Here is a 17,336-nt window from a genome sequence, read left to right as displayed (position 1 = left end):
ATGGGTGAGTGGCGATACAAATACATGGAAGACAACACTCCATCAGGAAAAAGCTGTTCAGAATGTCTCTGTCAAGCCAACAGATGGCTATTGCCAACCCCCTTCCACCAGAGTACATAAATGCCAGAAAGACTGGCCTCCTCACAAACCAACTGCAGTAATTGCAGAAGATTGTCCTGAAGGCTCTATGGCAGCAAAGTTTCTCTTTACCCTTCCAGCAGACTGTGGATGCGGCCAAGCTCACTCTCCCAGATTATTACAGCCTCCTAAAGCTCTTGGAACATAAATACTATGCGGAAGCCTCAGAATGTATAGAAGACTTGAAAATATTGTTTTGCAATTGTTTTGCAAGCCAGGTGATGACATTGTTCTAATGACACAAGTCTTAGAGAAACTGTTTCTGCAAAAACTGTCTCAAATGCCTTCAGAACAACTAGTGGCAGGTGGAAAGGAAAAAAAATGAAAAGGTACTCAACAATCTTCAGGAGTTTCCACTATGAAAGAAAAACCATTCCCTAAGGCATCAGAAAAGGTAGCTAAACAGCAAGTGATTCCATCTCCTCTATGTCCTCAGACGTTACTTTCTGCATTGCACATTGCTAAACTAGCTCCACCAAGCTATAACACACAAGCTGTAACATAAGTGAAAAGGGGTGTGAAAAGGAAAGCAGATACTATAACCTGTATAACGTGGATAGATACAGCAAGTAGTGAATCTTCATCAAGCCTGGTTGAGCACAAATCTGCTAAAATACCACTTGTAATAGAAAAAGTTGTCAAGAATATCATACCAGATTCTCAGCAAAAATATAGAGTTGGGAACATGTTAAATTAACTGAGTAATTAAAATACCGTAATGAAATTCTTGAAGAAATGTTTTCAAAGGACGAAGTAGCATATACTTGACCTTTCCATAAGCCTGTTGCCAGTACTGCTCTAGGACTCCATAAGTACAATGATGTTGTCAAAAATCCAATGGACCTTGGCACAACTAAAGAAAAAGGTATAACCAGAAATGTAAGGATGCACGTGAATTTGCTGCAGATGTTCAGTTAACGTTTATGAATTGCTGCAAGTATAACCCACCAGATCTTGAGGTGGTAGTGATGGCAAGAACACTTCAGATGTTTTTGAGATTCAGTTTCCAAGATCACAGATGAACCCATTGCAAGAATGTCTATGTGCTATATAGAAAAGGATGTCACCAAAGCATTCTGTAGAGAAAGTAGCAGTGATGCTTGCCAGGCCTAGAGGCCTGAGGGCTACCCGAGTCTTCTCACCTCTATCCCGAGGTCTTCGGTTGGCCAAACCGGATGCTGGTATGAGAGAAAGAATGCTCCAGAGTCGAACAAGGGTTGAGCTTTATTTCAGGGTCTAGTTACAAGTGCAGGGGAATTCTTCCTTAGGAGGGAACGAAGAATCTCCCAAGGAGGCAAAGATCTTAGAATAAGAGATTGGAAGTAGAAGTATAAGTGGGGAGAGAGGGGGAGGGGAGAGAAGAGAGAGGAAAAGCTGAGCCTTGTTGTCCTCACCACTCCGCGCCCCTCCGCCCAAGAGAGCTTTCAGGCTTTCCTGATCCTACTTAAACCCTCCAGCAGCATAGTTTGCATCTGAATTCCGGGCTGTTAGATAACAATAGTGTGCCCAGATCCGGGACAATGTCGAGGGCGGGGAGAGCTCTCTCCCATCACGTTTCTCACGGGAAGAGGCGGAAATACACGAGATAGCTCGGTTCACCTCGATTCCCAGTCGTTTCCTGGGGGGTCTCGTGAGAACTCTAAGATTTAGAAGTTCCCACCTTTACCCGCCCGAGACTGTCCACCTGGAATTGAGCTTCCATCCCCAGCAGATGCTTCCTTTGAAGACAACTCTTTTGGAGAGTCTCCTGATGAGAGAGTGCAAAACTGCAAGAGCAGCTTAAATGTGTTCATCAACACCTGCAAGTTCTGTCTGAAGGACCTTACCAAAAGCTGAAGAAAAAGAATAAAAGATCTAAAAGAGAGAAGCAGAAAGAAACAAAAAAAAATGTATCAATAAAGATGAAAGTGAGAGGAAAAAAAATTAAGCAAATAACTACAGAAAAAGCTGAAAAATACCCTGCCAAACATTTCAAGGAACAAATGTTGGCAATAAATCTGGGGAGGAAGATAATGCTAAGCCTAGGAACTATGATGAAAAAAGGCAGTTAAGCTTGGCTATCAACAAACGCCGCAGAGATAAACTTGTGTGAGTCGTCCATATAACAGAGTTAGGAGAGCCATCTTTACTGAATTCTAATTCTGATGACAAAGAAATTGATTTTGAAACACTAAAAGCATCAATCCTGAGGGAAATAGAAAAATACGTTATGGTGCGGGAAAGAGACCCAGGAAATCTCACACTGTGAAAACACAAGTGTCCAAGGCCATGCGGGGGGCAGGGGGGTGCGGGGCACAAGGTTGAGCCAGAAGAGCAGCAGCAGTGACGGCGGTGGCAGCAGCTCCTCAGGCTGGGGTAGCAGCAGCAGCAACTCGAGCTCTTCTGATAGCAGGGATTCACGTTCAGGTTAGTGTCCCTTTTCCATCTCTCTGTGTAGGTGGCACACCTGTTCCTTGAAAGACCAGAACTGTTCTCTTTATGGAGTATTTGTTGCATCCAACAGGAAGGTGTGATTTGTACTGCCAGGTCCATTTGCCTTGCTTTCCATCCCAATCTTTCCCTCCCACCTTCAAGTATGTGAACTTGTATAAGTCTCTCATAGACTGGTAATGTCCCAGAGATAATGAACAGTTGATGAAATCAGAGAAGATTGCTTAATAAAAAGTTTGAAAATGTGAGATCTCCATCAACTTATCACAATAATAAAGGGTCGCTAAAGGCATGTCACTTCATAGTGACTGTGACTATCATCTGGTTCCTCATGGTAAGCAAGCCTAAAAAATGTTGTCTCTGGTGTGGGATACTTCATTCATAAATCCTCATCAGCAAAATGGGGAGGATGACTACAAATATGTCTCTCAAAAGGTTCATCAAAGTTTTAGGTGACATGATGTTTTGAAAGTACTTTTGAAAAACCATAGAAGGCCCACATAAATAATTAGGTTTTGCTATTTTTATTGTAACATCGTGACTAATCCGTGTGGGATAGAATGGATAGTGCAAAAGAAATCAAATATACCGAAAGCAGACAGCTTTGTGGGCTTAAAATTACAGTCCATATTTTCTGACTGATGAAGCACTTTTAAGACCTGTTCTTTAGGAAAATTGAGTCTGACAGAAATGTGAAATAGATGAAACTTCCTCAGTTTACTGAAAACACTATCCTTCTTGGCCTCCTGGGGTTGATTTTGAATTTCTAAGCAAAACTCACAATTCATGAATTTATTTTCACTAACATATTTTCTGTTTATTATGTTTGGGTTCCTGTTAGGAATGAAAAAGAAAAATATCTTTTGGATAAAAATGGAATCATACAGGATGAATTTGCCATGTTCAAAGTGGATGTAGACGCAGAAACAATTAAGGATCAGGAAAAATAAAATCAATATGTAGAAGACATTGAAGTTTTAAAAGCAAAGAATGATGAACTTCAAAAGGAATTACAACTGAATAAAGAAGCATTAATTAAATTCATATTCCACTAGGGTGGAAAAAATAAAAGTTCTGACAACTGGGAATGCAGTGTTGAACTCTAAATTAAACAATGCAAAGGGAAGGACAGCAGTCTAGAGAAAGAAATTGCATCATACTGTTCCCTTCTGATTTTTGCTCTTCATGCTCATGAGCCAAATGGGACATCAGAGAGAGCTCTTGAACATTCCTTTCAGGGACAACGTGAAGAATAGCTTCGTTTACAACACAAACTAAGTCATGACTTTTCTAGCCTAAGAGAAAACCGTGGTTCCCTTTGTTAAGAGCTCTCTAAAGGTGAACATAATCACTAGGTTAGAAAAAGAGGTGTACCATGTACATGATTCCCTCAGAAAAAAGACATTCATTTGAGAAAGCATACAGAGAGAATTACACCATGCAAAACAGAAGGCAAAAGGAATTTGAAAACACAATTGACAGGAAAAGGATGAACCGATCAAATGCGTTGTCAAAGGGGCATGGTCAAGATGCTGGAGTAGAAGCACGCACCTCTAGCACTCTCCTCCCACAGCCCATTAGATACGTGTAAAAATTAAATCTAAACAAACTCGAGAGCAGCACAAGCCACAAAATGTCAGATTGAAAGAGATTTCCAGCCCTGAGTAGCCTTGAAGTCCACAGAAAAGGTCTGTCATGCTGTGCAGAGTGAACAACAGAATAGGTAGCACAGTGACAGGGACAAGACTGGAGCAAGCCTCAAGAAAGCACCAGCAGCAGCTGCAGGTCCCATATTCCTCAACTCACAAATGCCAAAGACAGCTTCAAAGGTCAGTGAGAAAGCTCTTTCATTTGGGTGAGAAGGGAATGCAGCAGTCTAGGTGCAGGACCCTTGCAGCTGCATCTTCCATTGTTGGAGCCCTGGCCTAAACCCCTGGGTGAACTGAGAAACTGATGTGGATCTCAATCCTGAGTGGGGACCTTGGGGTTAGAAGGAATGGTAGCTGGTGTGGTGGAGCTAGTGGAGTCTCTGTAGAGGGAATACTGCTCACTGACCAGACCAGAGGCCAGGAGAGGAATCAATCCCTCCCCCTTATTTTTGCCACCTCGCAGGAACTGAGAACTTACATGTAACCAGAGTAGACCCTCCTCTTGAAAAAGGATTCAAAAGTCAAGAAACTGGCTGCGGAAAAGTTCAAACAAGGGAAAAAACATGAGTATAAAAGACTATTTTCTTTGCGAACGGGTATTTCTTCCATTCTTTGGATGAGGAAGAACAATGCATACCATCAAGGGAAGTCAAGTCTTCTACATCCTAAACCTCTAAAATATATATGCAGTGGTCTCAGGCCATATAAGAGGTCAAAAATGATTTTCAAAATCAGCTAAGAGAGGTGGAGGAAAATTGGGAAGTGTTATGAGCGTAATGCAAGAACATCATGAAAAACGAGTCAACAGCTTGCGAAAAGACAACCAAAAAAATACTGAAAAATTTAGCACCTTTAAAAATAGACTACCTCAAATGGCTAAAGAAGCCCAAAAAGCCAATGAGGAGAAGAATGCTTTAAAGAGCACAATTAGTGAAATGGAAAAGGAGGTTCCAAATCTCACTGAAGAAAATAGTCCTTGAAAAATCAGAAAGGAGCAGATGGAAGCTATTGACTTAATGAGAAACCAAAAAATTACAAAACACCACCAAAACAATGAAAAGTAAAGAAGATAATGTGAAATATCTCACTGGAAAATCAACTGACCTGGGAAACAGGTCCAAGAGAGACAACTTAAAAATTAAGGAACTACCTGAAAGCCATGATCAGAAATAGAGCCTAGACATCATCTTTCATGAAATTATCAAGGAAACTTGCCCTGATATTCTGGAACCAGTGGGCAAAATAAATACTGAACGAATCCACCAATCACTTCCTGAAAGTGACTTGAAAAAAAAACCCACCTAGGAATATTGTAGGCAAATTCCAGAGATCCCAGGTCAAAGAGAAAATATTTCAAGCAGCCAGAAAGAATCAATTTGAGTATTGCAGCAATACAATGGGGACAACACAGGATCTGGAAGCTTCTACATTACGGGATCAAGGTGCTTGCAATATGATATTGCAGATGTCAAAGAAAATAGGACTAAACTGAAAGATCACCTAGGAAGTGAAACTGAATATAACACTTTAAGAGAAAAAAAGGGTCATTCAATGAAATCGAGGACTTTCAAGCATTCTTGACGAAAAGACCAGAGCTGAATAGAAAATTAGACTTTCAAACACAAGAATCAAGAGAAGTATAAAAAGGTAAACAGTGAAGAGAAATCATAAGTTATATACTAACCTGAAATATTTACATTCTTACATGGAATGATAATATTTGTAACTCTTGAAACTCTTCTCAGTATTTAGGTAGTGGAAGGGATTATACACACACATACACACACACACATAAGTAAATATATATGTATATATGGAGAGAGGGAGAGAGAGAGAGAGAGAGAGAGAGAGAGAGAGAGAGAGAGAGAGAGAGAGAGAGAGAGAGAGAGAGAGAGAGAGAGAGAGAGAGAGAAAGAGAGAGAGAGGGAGAGAGAGAGGGAGAGAGGGCAGAGATTGACTTAAATAGGAAGGGATGATATCTAAATAAATAAAATTAAGGTAAGGCAGAGGTGAGAGGAAAAAAGTGAAGCTTGCTCTCATCACGTTTGATTTAAAGAGGGAAGAACATGCAAACTCAATTTGGCATGAAAATTTATCTTACACTACAGGAAAGTACGGGGGAAAGGGATAAGTAGGGTTTGGGAGATGACAGAAGGGAGGGTAAATGGGAGGAGGAAGTAATTACAAACAATCAGTTTTGAGGAGTTTTAGAAATGACTCTTGTGAATTGTTTTTTCACATAACTGGGAAATAAGAAATGCAGGTAATGGGGTGTAGAAAACTGTATGGGGTATAGAAATGTATCTTGCCCTACTGGAAAAGAGAGAATATAGAGATATGGGAAGGAAGGGGTGTGATACAAGGGAGGGGAGACTGGGGGAAGGGGTCATGAGAATGTACACTGTTTTGGGGTGGGGGAGGGGAGAGATGGGGAGAAAATTTAAAACTCACAATCTTGTGGAAATGCATGTTGAAGATTAAAAATAAATAAATAAATTGGGAAAAAATACGCAAAAATACATCTTGTCAAAAACGACCTTATCCAAGAAATACGTGCCCAAATTCAGTGTTCAAATATGTTCCTTCAGCTACAGCATGAAGACACCCAAAAGACAGTCATCCTTCAAGAAAAGCTATTGAGTCTTGCCCAGGTACAGTTTCTTGATCTCTTCAATAGAGTTTATGCTGATACTAAAAAGGAAGTTCTTGTGATAGAAGAGAGAAAAAAATGGTTAAATCAGTGAATGTAACCAATTTAAAAAGCAAACATGTAAATATGAAAATGAGAAAGCTGAGCAGAGGTAGATCTTTAAATAATGTATCTGATAAGCATTTAACTTTCAGAAATGGAAGTTAAAGTAATTTTGATCAAAATAATTGAGGAATTTGAATTTTCAGCAGGTAGACATTTTTAACTTTATTGTAAAAATTCTGCTATGTAAGAAAGGAGCATGAGAACCAATAATATGACATATGATAAGAAAATAATGACATAATAGTCTCTAAGTTAATATGAATGTAATAAATCAGTGGAATAAAATAAGCATAATTAAATAAAGAAATGACAATAATCTTAAATAAAAAATAAAATAAAAAATGAAATTATACAAATAAAATTTTAAAATCATCTTTTAGGCTAGATGGCTCACTTTGCTGAAAGAAATTATGTACTGCATGATATTTTGACAATAAATATTGATAGGGGTAATCATTAATGCAGAAGTACTGATAAATTTATTCTTCTAACAATATTCCTAATGTTCCATTTTAATACTGTAATGGAATAAATTATTTGAAGTGCTAAAACTTAAGAAAAATTCTACAATGTCATGCTAGGAATAATATCACAATTCAAATCAGACATCTCTTTTGAGATACTAGAGCATATTACCACTACATGTTTTACAAGAATGTAACCATGCTGAACAATCCGAGTAGTTGCAACTCAGACTTCTCTGAACTAATTTTTGAAACACTAAAGATTGTATCATATTTTTAGTGAAATTCCAAACACGAACCACCACTTTTCTGTAAAACTGAGGACAGTAATTCTGTTCAAAAGGATTATGTTTATGCATGTAGCATTAACTTTTGTGTGTTACTGATCTTATTTTTTAATTGTGCTTCCCTAGGATTTTTTCATTTATCTCCATTTTTTTTTATTGCTTTGACACTTATTCTTGCACAGTGTCCAAAATTGCAGACTCTGGAAGATAATCTTGATTTATGAAATCAGTAATAGAAATTATTTGGACATATTTCTATCAGGCTAAAGTCAGATACCTGCAACAAAATTTCGTCTTTCCCTCAAATATCATTTGCAGACAGTAGTTTCACAGCAAGTCACATCATTTTATCGAATTGATAATGAAGATCAGAAAAAACTACAGAAGCAAAAAAATAAAACTAAAATCAAATTACGCAATTAATAATTTGTCCCTGATTAATGAAAAGTATATTCAGTATGATGTTTCTCTTTTTTCACCAATATTATAAACGTTCTGAAAACTACTACTACTACTACTAATGCTACTGCCAATGCTACCCCTACTACTAGTACTACTAGTACTACTGTTGCTGCTACTACTACTACCACTACTACCGCTACCACTACTACAACAACTCCTCCTACTCTACTCTTCAACTTCAAGAGACTTTTGACTGAATGTTTTCCCAGGCTCCTTTTTGGACTTTTCACCTGTCTTGACTTCTTAATCTCCTGAATTCCACGTGTCATCAGATAGCACATAATTTAGGATTTAAGTGTATATTCATTATGGTGTTCACATCTGTTATCAAACTATCATTTCTTTTTTCTAAGTCTTTGTAACTCAACTAGAAAAATGTTCCTACAAGACAGGGATTACTTATACTTTGTCATTTTTGAAAGAATTCCTTTTCACAGCATGTTAGCAGTAGAAGTAATTTTATTATTGTAGTAGTAAAAGTAGTACGAGTAGTTGTGATAGTAGTGGTAGCAGTAATTCTAGTAGCAGGAGTACGAGTATTAGCAGTAGTACTAGCAGTAGAAGAATAAGAACAAGAAGAAGAAAACGAAAGATTTATTTGTGGATTTTGCCATGAGTTGAAAGTTAAGCTAAAATTAAAATTGTTGCAAGGTGACATTTGGACTAAAGCACTTTGAGTTTTTCTAGTCTGATTTTTTTAAACAAATTTTCAATTTCCCAGAGCCCTCAATGGCAAAATACATATTCCATATATAATTATTGTATCGTTACTATTATTATTTTTGGAAATTGTTACAATGAAGGCAAAGTTAAGCGTAGAATAACATTGCAGTCAAATTTTCCTAAAGAGTTCACTTTATTACCATCAAGTAGATTTCTCCATTCTCGGTTGCTTTCCCATATTTGTATGTAATTATGTATGCTATTCATCATTATGCCAACCAAAAAAGTATGGAAGTGGATAATAGCGATGTTCTTCAAAACATTTTCAGCCTAGTATCCATCATACGTGATAAAGTAAGTGAAATTTAAGCCAATGTGGTCAAAAACAGAATTTTTGAGGATGAGATTCTTTTCCACTTAGAGGTACTTTGAAGGAATTATGCATAGAAAGTTGAGCCTGGGGTTAGAAAGATCTGATATCAAATGTTGCCTCAGATGCTATCTGTGTGATACAAGTCATTTAATCTTTCTCATTTGGGGGATAATAACAACAGCTGTTTCCCAGGATTGGTGTAAGAATCAAAAGAGATAATAATTGTAAATCTCTTAGCTTTGTGGCCTTTATTTTAGGCACATATTAGACACTTGATAAATGCTACTGTCTCTGCTCCAAAAACATAGTGACCATTGTCGATTATGTTAAACTAATCACGGCCTCCCACATTTTCATAAGCACTTCCTAATTTTAAAAAAGTGTTCTCTTCACCTGGTTCATTTCAGTTTACTTGTCTTAACTAAGAAATTATTGTGAGGGCCAGTCTCATTCCTATGGAAACTTTTTTCTTTTGCATTTTCATGTTTCAGAAATTTTTCTAAGTTTCAGAAATCAGTATAGCAAAGAAATAAGCTTTGTTTTCCATTTAACTCCCCTATCACTCATTGTCTTCATTTCCCTCCTTCTTTTAGGAGCACACTGATGGAAATAATAACCTTCCAAAGCTTTTGGCTTCAGGCTGCAGTCAAAAAACTAGGTGTGGACCGAGCCCTCGAAGGTAAAGCAAGGAAGCAATAAGTTGGAGTCCATCTTTGGCAGTACAAATTACCTCATTTTATTTGTGATCAGGGAAAACTGGCACCCTTTTTCGTCTAATGTCCCAGAGCATGCAAGTTTTCAGTATGTCAGCTTTCAGTCAAATTACAGTTTCTTCCTTGTTCAAAACTTACATCATCAACTAGTGCATGTTAATTATGCTAATTGCACTATAGTAGGTCCTCAGTAGGTTGCAAAGGCTTTGTGTAAGACATGCCCTTTCTCCTTGAAGAATCTGCAGCCTCAATAGGAAGCCAATGCAAAATAGAGGAATTTCATTTTTAATATAAGATAACACATAAACAACTATTGAGGGAATGATATACACATAAGTATTTATAAAAGGGAGAGATCACTACAATTGGAGATTACAGTGGATGGGATTAATCCCGTGGTGTTCTTCTTAACACAAGAAACACTCCATGCAAATTTGCGGAGGTAACAACTCTACTGGAAGAACAATTGCCAGATACTTAAATTTTATGCATGCAAATGTACTTATGTTTTTATGGATCAACTATCCTATGCCATCTGTTACGTCCTCAGTTGTAGCCATACATAAATGAACACATTTTATGTACCCGGGACTAGTGCCGCTCATATTCCTTAAAATGAATTCTGTTTCCTCATTAACCAGTTCTTAAACATGGGTTTTATCTCCTCTGATTGTTTTCCCATGGTACTGGCATCTTAACACTTAAAACACAGTCTTTCTGTGATCCTTCTGCTTTTTTTTAGAACGTCTTCAACATCTATATAAACACAAAAAGCCATACCCATATCAACACATTTTTTTTATTCAATACTGTAGAGAAATCTTTGGCAAAGTCATCACATATAATATAAAGAATTACGTCCTAATTTAGTTATTAGTTTCTATTTGTATGCGTATTTTCTTCAACTAAGATTAGAAACTTAAAAGGTATTGCATATCTATGGCATCTTTCTCTCCCTTTATAAAACGTGCCTAATTCTAAGGACCTCCCAGAGCCAACATGATAAATGTAATGCAGTCAACATTCAATACAGCAAATGTTTCATTTTTTTTAAAGACACAATTAAAATGCCTTAAAAATATATGTACTGAATGTGTTAATCACTCAGGGAAGATGAAATGATTAAGCATTTTGGGTCAATGGCTTGTAATCTTCTGAGTGATTTAGATATGATAAGGAAACATGAATAAAAGTTAATAAACATGTCTTCATTGTGAAGTTTTAATTAAAACGTTCATTTTGAAAACAGATAGTTTTGCAATTTTTAGGAAAACTTTCATGAGAAAGTCTCCTTATTAAGCCATAGTTGACCACTTTGTTTCACTTGTACATAGATAGGAATTATAATCACTCCTTCCCTTTGCCAATCAGCTCACCTTCACTTCATTTTATTTCATTGAATCGTGTGGCGTAAGATCTATACATGTGTTCTTACTTCTGCAGCTCCTTAATCAACAATTTGTTTCACCCTTCTGTTCTCTGCAACTATATCTATGAAAATGGGTGTACTCAATATTACTCAATGGTCTTACTTGCTCTCTGTTCATGGCTTGGACCACCATAGATGCTGGGGCATCTATATCACCATATAATTCCCTTATGAATAGAAGTTTATTTTTGCCATTAAAAAAACAACAACTAGTCTATATTCAGACTGTAGTCAGCTGATTCTGATGTCATTTCCAGGAATCAATCTTTTCTTTTCTCATAATAACCAATTTCATTTCTTCTTTGTGTGTGGTTTTCTTTTGCTTTGGGTAGTTACCTTCAAATTCTGGAAAAAAATCATCAGAAGAGACATGCAGACAGAGAAATATTCTAAATCATCGTAAAAGCCTTTGTTCTCTTTCATTTCTCAAACGTGAGTTATGTTTTTCAGCATACCTTCTAGAATCCCCTTTTCTTCAATCTTTCTACTGAAGTCACTAAACATCAAAAGAAGTTATGATTTGAATAATACCTCTTTATTTCTCACAGAAGGTCTCTTCTTTGCTCTATTCAACACATTATTGGCATGGAGGTAACAATTATCTTCATGGTGGTCTTTTTATAAAGACTTGTCGTAATCATTGCTGTATGTGATGGCCAATTATGGCGAAAGATGGATCTTGTTGCTTTGGAGCACGTAGTGAAACCAACAATGATCGATCCCTCTAAGCTATCTTTCAGTTTCACTAGAATTTTATTTTGTCTTCTCCCTTACTGTGGTGACTTCATTAAGGGTGTTAAGGATTTTTTGCAATAACAGAGCAATTTCTCAGTCATCCTACACTGAAATTACCAACGGTTAAGTTAATATTCATAAAATGACTTAAACTATGATTGTCTCAATACCATCTCCACTGCGTGGAAGGAGGGATGTCGTTGAAAAGGACTAAAAGCCATTTATGCTTCTATCTAAGTAAGTACGAAGCATATACACACTACCTACAAGGTCATTTGTTTTACACGGTGGGCAAATGAACTCGGAATTAAAATAGGACTTGGACGCACTTGAACTGAGCTTTCAAAAGATACTGGGAATTCTGAAAGACCCAGGGAAGGTGGGATTATATGCCTGGCATGGGAGAAAGTCTTTGGAATATCTTGGAGATAGAAGATGGAATAACATTTTTTTCTTTTTTAATTATTATTTTATGTGTTTCCAGTGTTCTACAATCACTTCCATATATCTTAGATTTTTCTCTCATCCCTTCCTCTCCGTCCTCCTCTCTGCACCCGCCCTCCATGAGAAAACATACAATTTCATATGGGGTCTATACATACATTCGTACTCAATTCATTTTCATCTTATTCGTGTTCCTTAGAAGAATTAAAACGAATGGGAGAAATCATCAAACAAAAGAAAACATAATACAAAAGAAAATATTCTCCTTCATTCTGTGATCCAATTTCGTAGTTCTTTGTCTGCATGTGAAAGGCGTTTTACCTTAAGAGACCATTCTGAATTTTTTAAGTCCTTGCATTGCAACGAAGGACTACGTCCACTAGAAACATTTCTCACACACTGTGGTTGGTGCTGTGCGAAAAGGATTTCTGGTTCTGCTCCTTTCACTCAGCATCATTTCATACAAGTTTTTCCAGGTCTCTCAAAGTCTTCCTCTTCATCATTTCTTATAGTACATTAACATTCCATTACCGTTAAATACCACAGTTTATACAGCTGTTCCCCAATTGATGGTCATCGCCTTGATTTCCAGTTTTGGGCCACCACAAAGAGAGCTGCTATGAATATTTTTCTCCATGGACACATACATGTGTTTCTTCTTCATCCCCGAAGAACACCTTCCCATCAAAGAATTGATGACACTTGAATTTGTTCTGAGTGAGGGAGGGCTGTGCAACATCAATAGAATCACTTCGTCCCCAGAGCCATCTGAATCTAGTGAAGTGATATTCCTCAGGAAGCCTGGAGATGACCACAGATGCAATGGGAGACCTTGGCACTTTTAGGCCAATGGCTATACAGGTATTCCCTTAGGGTGACTCCTTGCTCATTCATTGAATAGGCCTCTTTAAGAAGTAGTCAGAGTATGGACACTCCTGCCTTCAGAGTGATTATTAAGAGTCCAAATACTAAGGCCCAAAATAAACCCTCACCTCAGAGCGTAGATACTCTTTTCAGGGCTGAAGGGCAAGACTATTGTGACTCTGTGCCTCGTTAGAAATTAGCAAAACATGTCTGAGGCCCATTACTGGATGGGGAGGTCTTGAATTCTTCCCCCATGATCCATTAACCTTACATTAACCTTACGTTCAGCCCGAAGGGCATTCTCGACTCTTGCGTAGGCAACAGACATTATCATTACTTAAGTAAACACGAAATAATTCCCACAAACCCATTTTGAACTTCACATTTGCAGAATACAGAACAGAAAAACTAATTACGATACTGGCCATAAGATTGGAGGCACAAAATTATAGTACATGAGAAGTCGGCATACTCCACACCAGGTCACACTCAATACAAACAAAATGTCCAAATAATGGTGTATGTGTATGTTGTAAGAGTGACCTCATATCTGTCTATACTATTCAAACTATTTCATTTGTCTCCTGAAAGGGAAACTATACCACTTTAATCGTTATCAACAGTGATTTCCCATTTCATCTTCTCTTCCTGTATCTATGAAGGGGTTTTAAGAATTGAAGTAATGAATGAGGAAACAATCTTTCCTTCCTTCTTTATAACTTAAAGATGGAAATAGAATTTATCTTAGCGTGGTTTCTAAAATCTGCACAAGGAGAATGCATGTATTTTGAATCTCAAATGAAGTCAGTGTCTGCCTGAATAAAGAAATAATTCGAATGTAACAGACAATGGAGGAGCTGCTTTCATTTAGTACTCTCTGCCCTTCCTTGGCGATAATGTATTGTATTTCATCATTTCCAGGAATTTTCTTCTCTGTTAAGGACCTCTTACGGGTCATTTTGTGTTTAGAATGAAGCTTAATGAAGACAATTTTAATGTTTGAAATTAACTATTTTGAAGCATAGGATATGAAACTGATTTTATTTTTAGAGAAAAATGTTATATTGATCCAATGAAAATAAAGAGGGCACAATTTGCTCAACACAGAAGAAAATTGTATTCCCAACCTGAGACATGACTACTGTGCTAAAAAATGTTCACATGTCTCTTTGCATTTAATCGTGAGAAATTCATGATTGTGTTCATAATAATATTAATTTATTACGTCAGTAGCTTTTCTGTTGAAAGTCTAAAATCAAATATACTGAGGTCTTAATTTTATTAGTCATTTCTTTGAATGTCTATATTCTTTATATGATTTTTTGAGTTCTGTGTATTATCTTGACTTCCTTTTTCCTCATTTACCTCACTGTTCTGACTTGGTTTTTCATTTGACTTCAGATGTGACAGGAGTTGGAAGAAAATATAACCAGGGAACTCAATGAAGGTATGTTCTAACAGCTCACAAATAAAATGTTATATTTAGATCCTATACCTGATTTTTAAATATGGTGGAAAACTTCCACAGAGGTGCTGTTTCATTTCCACATCTCTCTTCTTCATCCCGTTGATGCAACCAGGGACTCTTCTTTGCAGGTGAAGTGCAAGATTTAGCAGCTTCTTTCCAATAAGCTAGAAAGGTGGCACAAGCCCTCTTGTGTCTGTTTTCAGAAGAGAAGCCTGGTCAATTAAAGAGAGACTCAGATGCTGAAGCCTGGTCAGTAAGTAATGAATCTTTGGCCACCATATCCCATGAAACAGAAGGAAGAATACTGCTGAGTTCTCGGTAGCACCTTCTGATCTTCAAATGAGAAATGAGTCACATTGGGCGAATGCCCTCAGGATGATAGAGGATTAAGGACTGTCTGGATTAGAAAGCTATTGAAGTCATATTCAATGCTGAGAGTCTATTGTTCTGTTTAATCCTGTGATTCTACGATGATTTCATAAGGGTGAGGAGACAGGGGGCAAACGGTACTAAGAATGACAGGATTGAAAAACCGTTTACAAATATCAATATAATTGTTAGAATCTCAATGGACACTCTTTGTCCCATGACCAACAGTACTGAAAATCAAAGCAAAATTTTTATTGACGCCCTGGTTATCAGTTTAACCAAAAGATACAAAGAAGTTGCCGCTAACTGCTATTGTGGTTTTTATTTTATTGAAACAGGCAAATCAAATTATTGGCATGATTGATTGTGTGGTGAACTCAAAAGCAAACATCAGCATACTTAAGTAGGAAGTAAAGTTCAACATGAGCATAAGTAAAGAGGTTTTCATGAACACCATCCTGATTGTTATTTATATAGTGTTTTCTACAGCAAAAATTTAAAAGAAGATCATAGTAACAATTGGCTGAAATCAAGGCAACACACATCTTAAGTGTAATAAGAAGATGAACTTTATTATAGCACTTGAAACATTGAAAGCATTGTGTTTGAACTTTAAAACACCTTGTAGGGTAGATGACTTCCCCAAGAGCTTGAGTTCAACTCATCCCTATGATAAGATACATGCTGCCTATGACACCATGACCAACTTCCTTCACTTCAAAGGGCTCAGGACACTCTTAGGCTCAGTTGTACCAGTGACAATTTTCATGCTTCTCACACACAGAATTCCTTCATATAATGAATCCTTTGTCCCAAGGAAAAGTAAAGAATTACACACATACATATATGTGGTATGTGTATACATACACACATATAAACATACATATATATAAGGTCAATTGATTTTCCTTCGTTCCTTTCCCAGCAGCTACTGATAAACTTTGATTACAAACCTTGACGGACTTCTCCAATAGACAACAGACTGAAAAATCCTTGAGAATGTCAAAGATGAATTAGCATCCAGAAATACGCTTAGAGGAAGAAATAATGTTTATGTATCAAATGAACTATGTTTGACAATGTTTACTGCTTTTCCATTAAATATACAAATGTGAAAAAATCTTGACTTCGAAAATATGTTGTCATGTTTTAATATGCACCAGGTGTATATGTATGAAAATATGTTTGTACAATCCTTTATTAAAAACGTTTATTTCACTATATTTTTAACAGTGTCCCTCAAATTGTTAGTTGTTGCAGGAATTCTCGAGACCACTAAATTGGCTAGAACACTTTAATTACCTATCGTTGAACATTATAATGTAATTTCTATTTAAGAAATAATAGATAAGACAGGTTTACTTCTTATTCAGATACAATTGCTAAACTAGTTGTCATTTTTAATTAAAAAAGAAGACAAGCTTACTTTCAGATGTATTTTTCCTTCCATTTTGTGTACTGGAGAACACTGGTCCGACATATATGAGTTCTTGCTGCTGATTGCTAACATCTTAGTGCATCAACGGAGAGTTAACTGCGTATTGTTTTGATTCTCATCTCTCTAAACAAGAATGATTTAGGGCATTTTTCCTGTCACCATACATAACGTTAATTACTTCCTCTAAAAAGTACCTGTTCATATCGTTTCAATGTGTATCAATTGGGGAAGGCCTTGTATTCTTCTCAACTTTGAATCAGTTTTCTATATATTTTAGAAATCAGGCCTTTCTCCAGGCAAAATTCATAAGAATCCCAGTTTTTTGCTTCCCTCCTAATTTGGGTGCATTGGCTACGTTTGTGCAAAATTTTTTCAATGTAGTGTAATCAACATTATGCATTTTGCATTTCATAATATTCTCTATCTCTTATTTGGACATAAATGTCTCCATTCTCCTTCAATTGACAAATAATCTATTCCTTGCTCCCTGATATTTTTATATAGTATCAGCCTTTATAGCTTGATCGTGAACCATTTGGACTTTTTTGGGGGGCATATACTGTCAGGCATTGGTCTATGCCCAGTTTCTGCCATGCTATTTTCAAGTTTTCCCAGCAGGTTTGGCACACAGTGAGTTTGTATCCCAGAAGCTGGA

General features: G+C 36.9%; 1 long non-coding RNA gene and 1 pseudogene across 1 annotated transcript; both read left to right on the top strand.

Moving 5' to 3' along the window:
• Positions 1-5,938, top strand: LOC140522475 (bromodomain testis-specific protein-like; annotated as a pseudogene).
• An 8,867-nt stretch (positions 5,939-14,805) lies between these two features.
• LOC140523400 (uncharacterized) lies at positions 14,806-16,466 on the top strand. Its single transcript, XR_011973387.1, has 2 exons — positions 14,806-14,853; positions 16,169-16,466. It is a non-coding gene; the product is annotated as an uncharacterized lncRNA (long non-coding RNA).
• The last annotated feature ends 870 nt before the right edge of the window (positions 16,467-17,336 follow it).

This window comes from Notamacropus eugenii, chromosome 2 (assembly GCF_028372415.1).
Source record: "Notamacropus eugenii isolate mMacEug1 chromosome 2, mMacEug1.pri_v2, whole genome shotgun sequence".
NCBI lineage: Eukaryota > Metazoa > Chordata > Mammalia > Diprotodontia > Macropodidae > Notamacropus > Notamacropus eugenii.
Note: the sequence above shows the minus strand (reverse complement) of the source record. Positions and strands in the feature narration are given on the sequence as shown.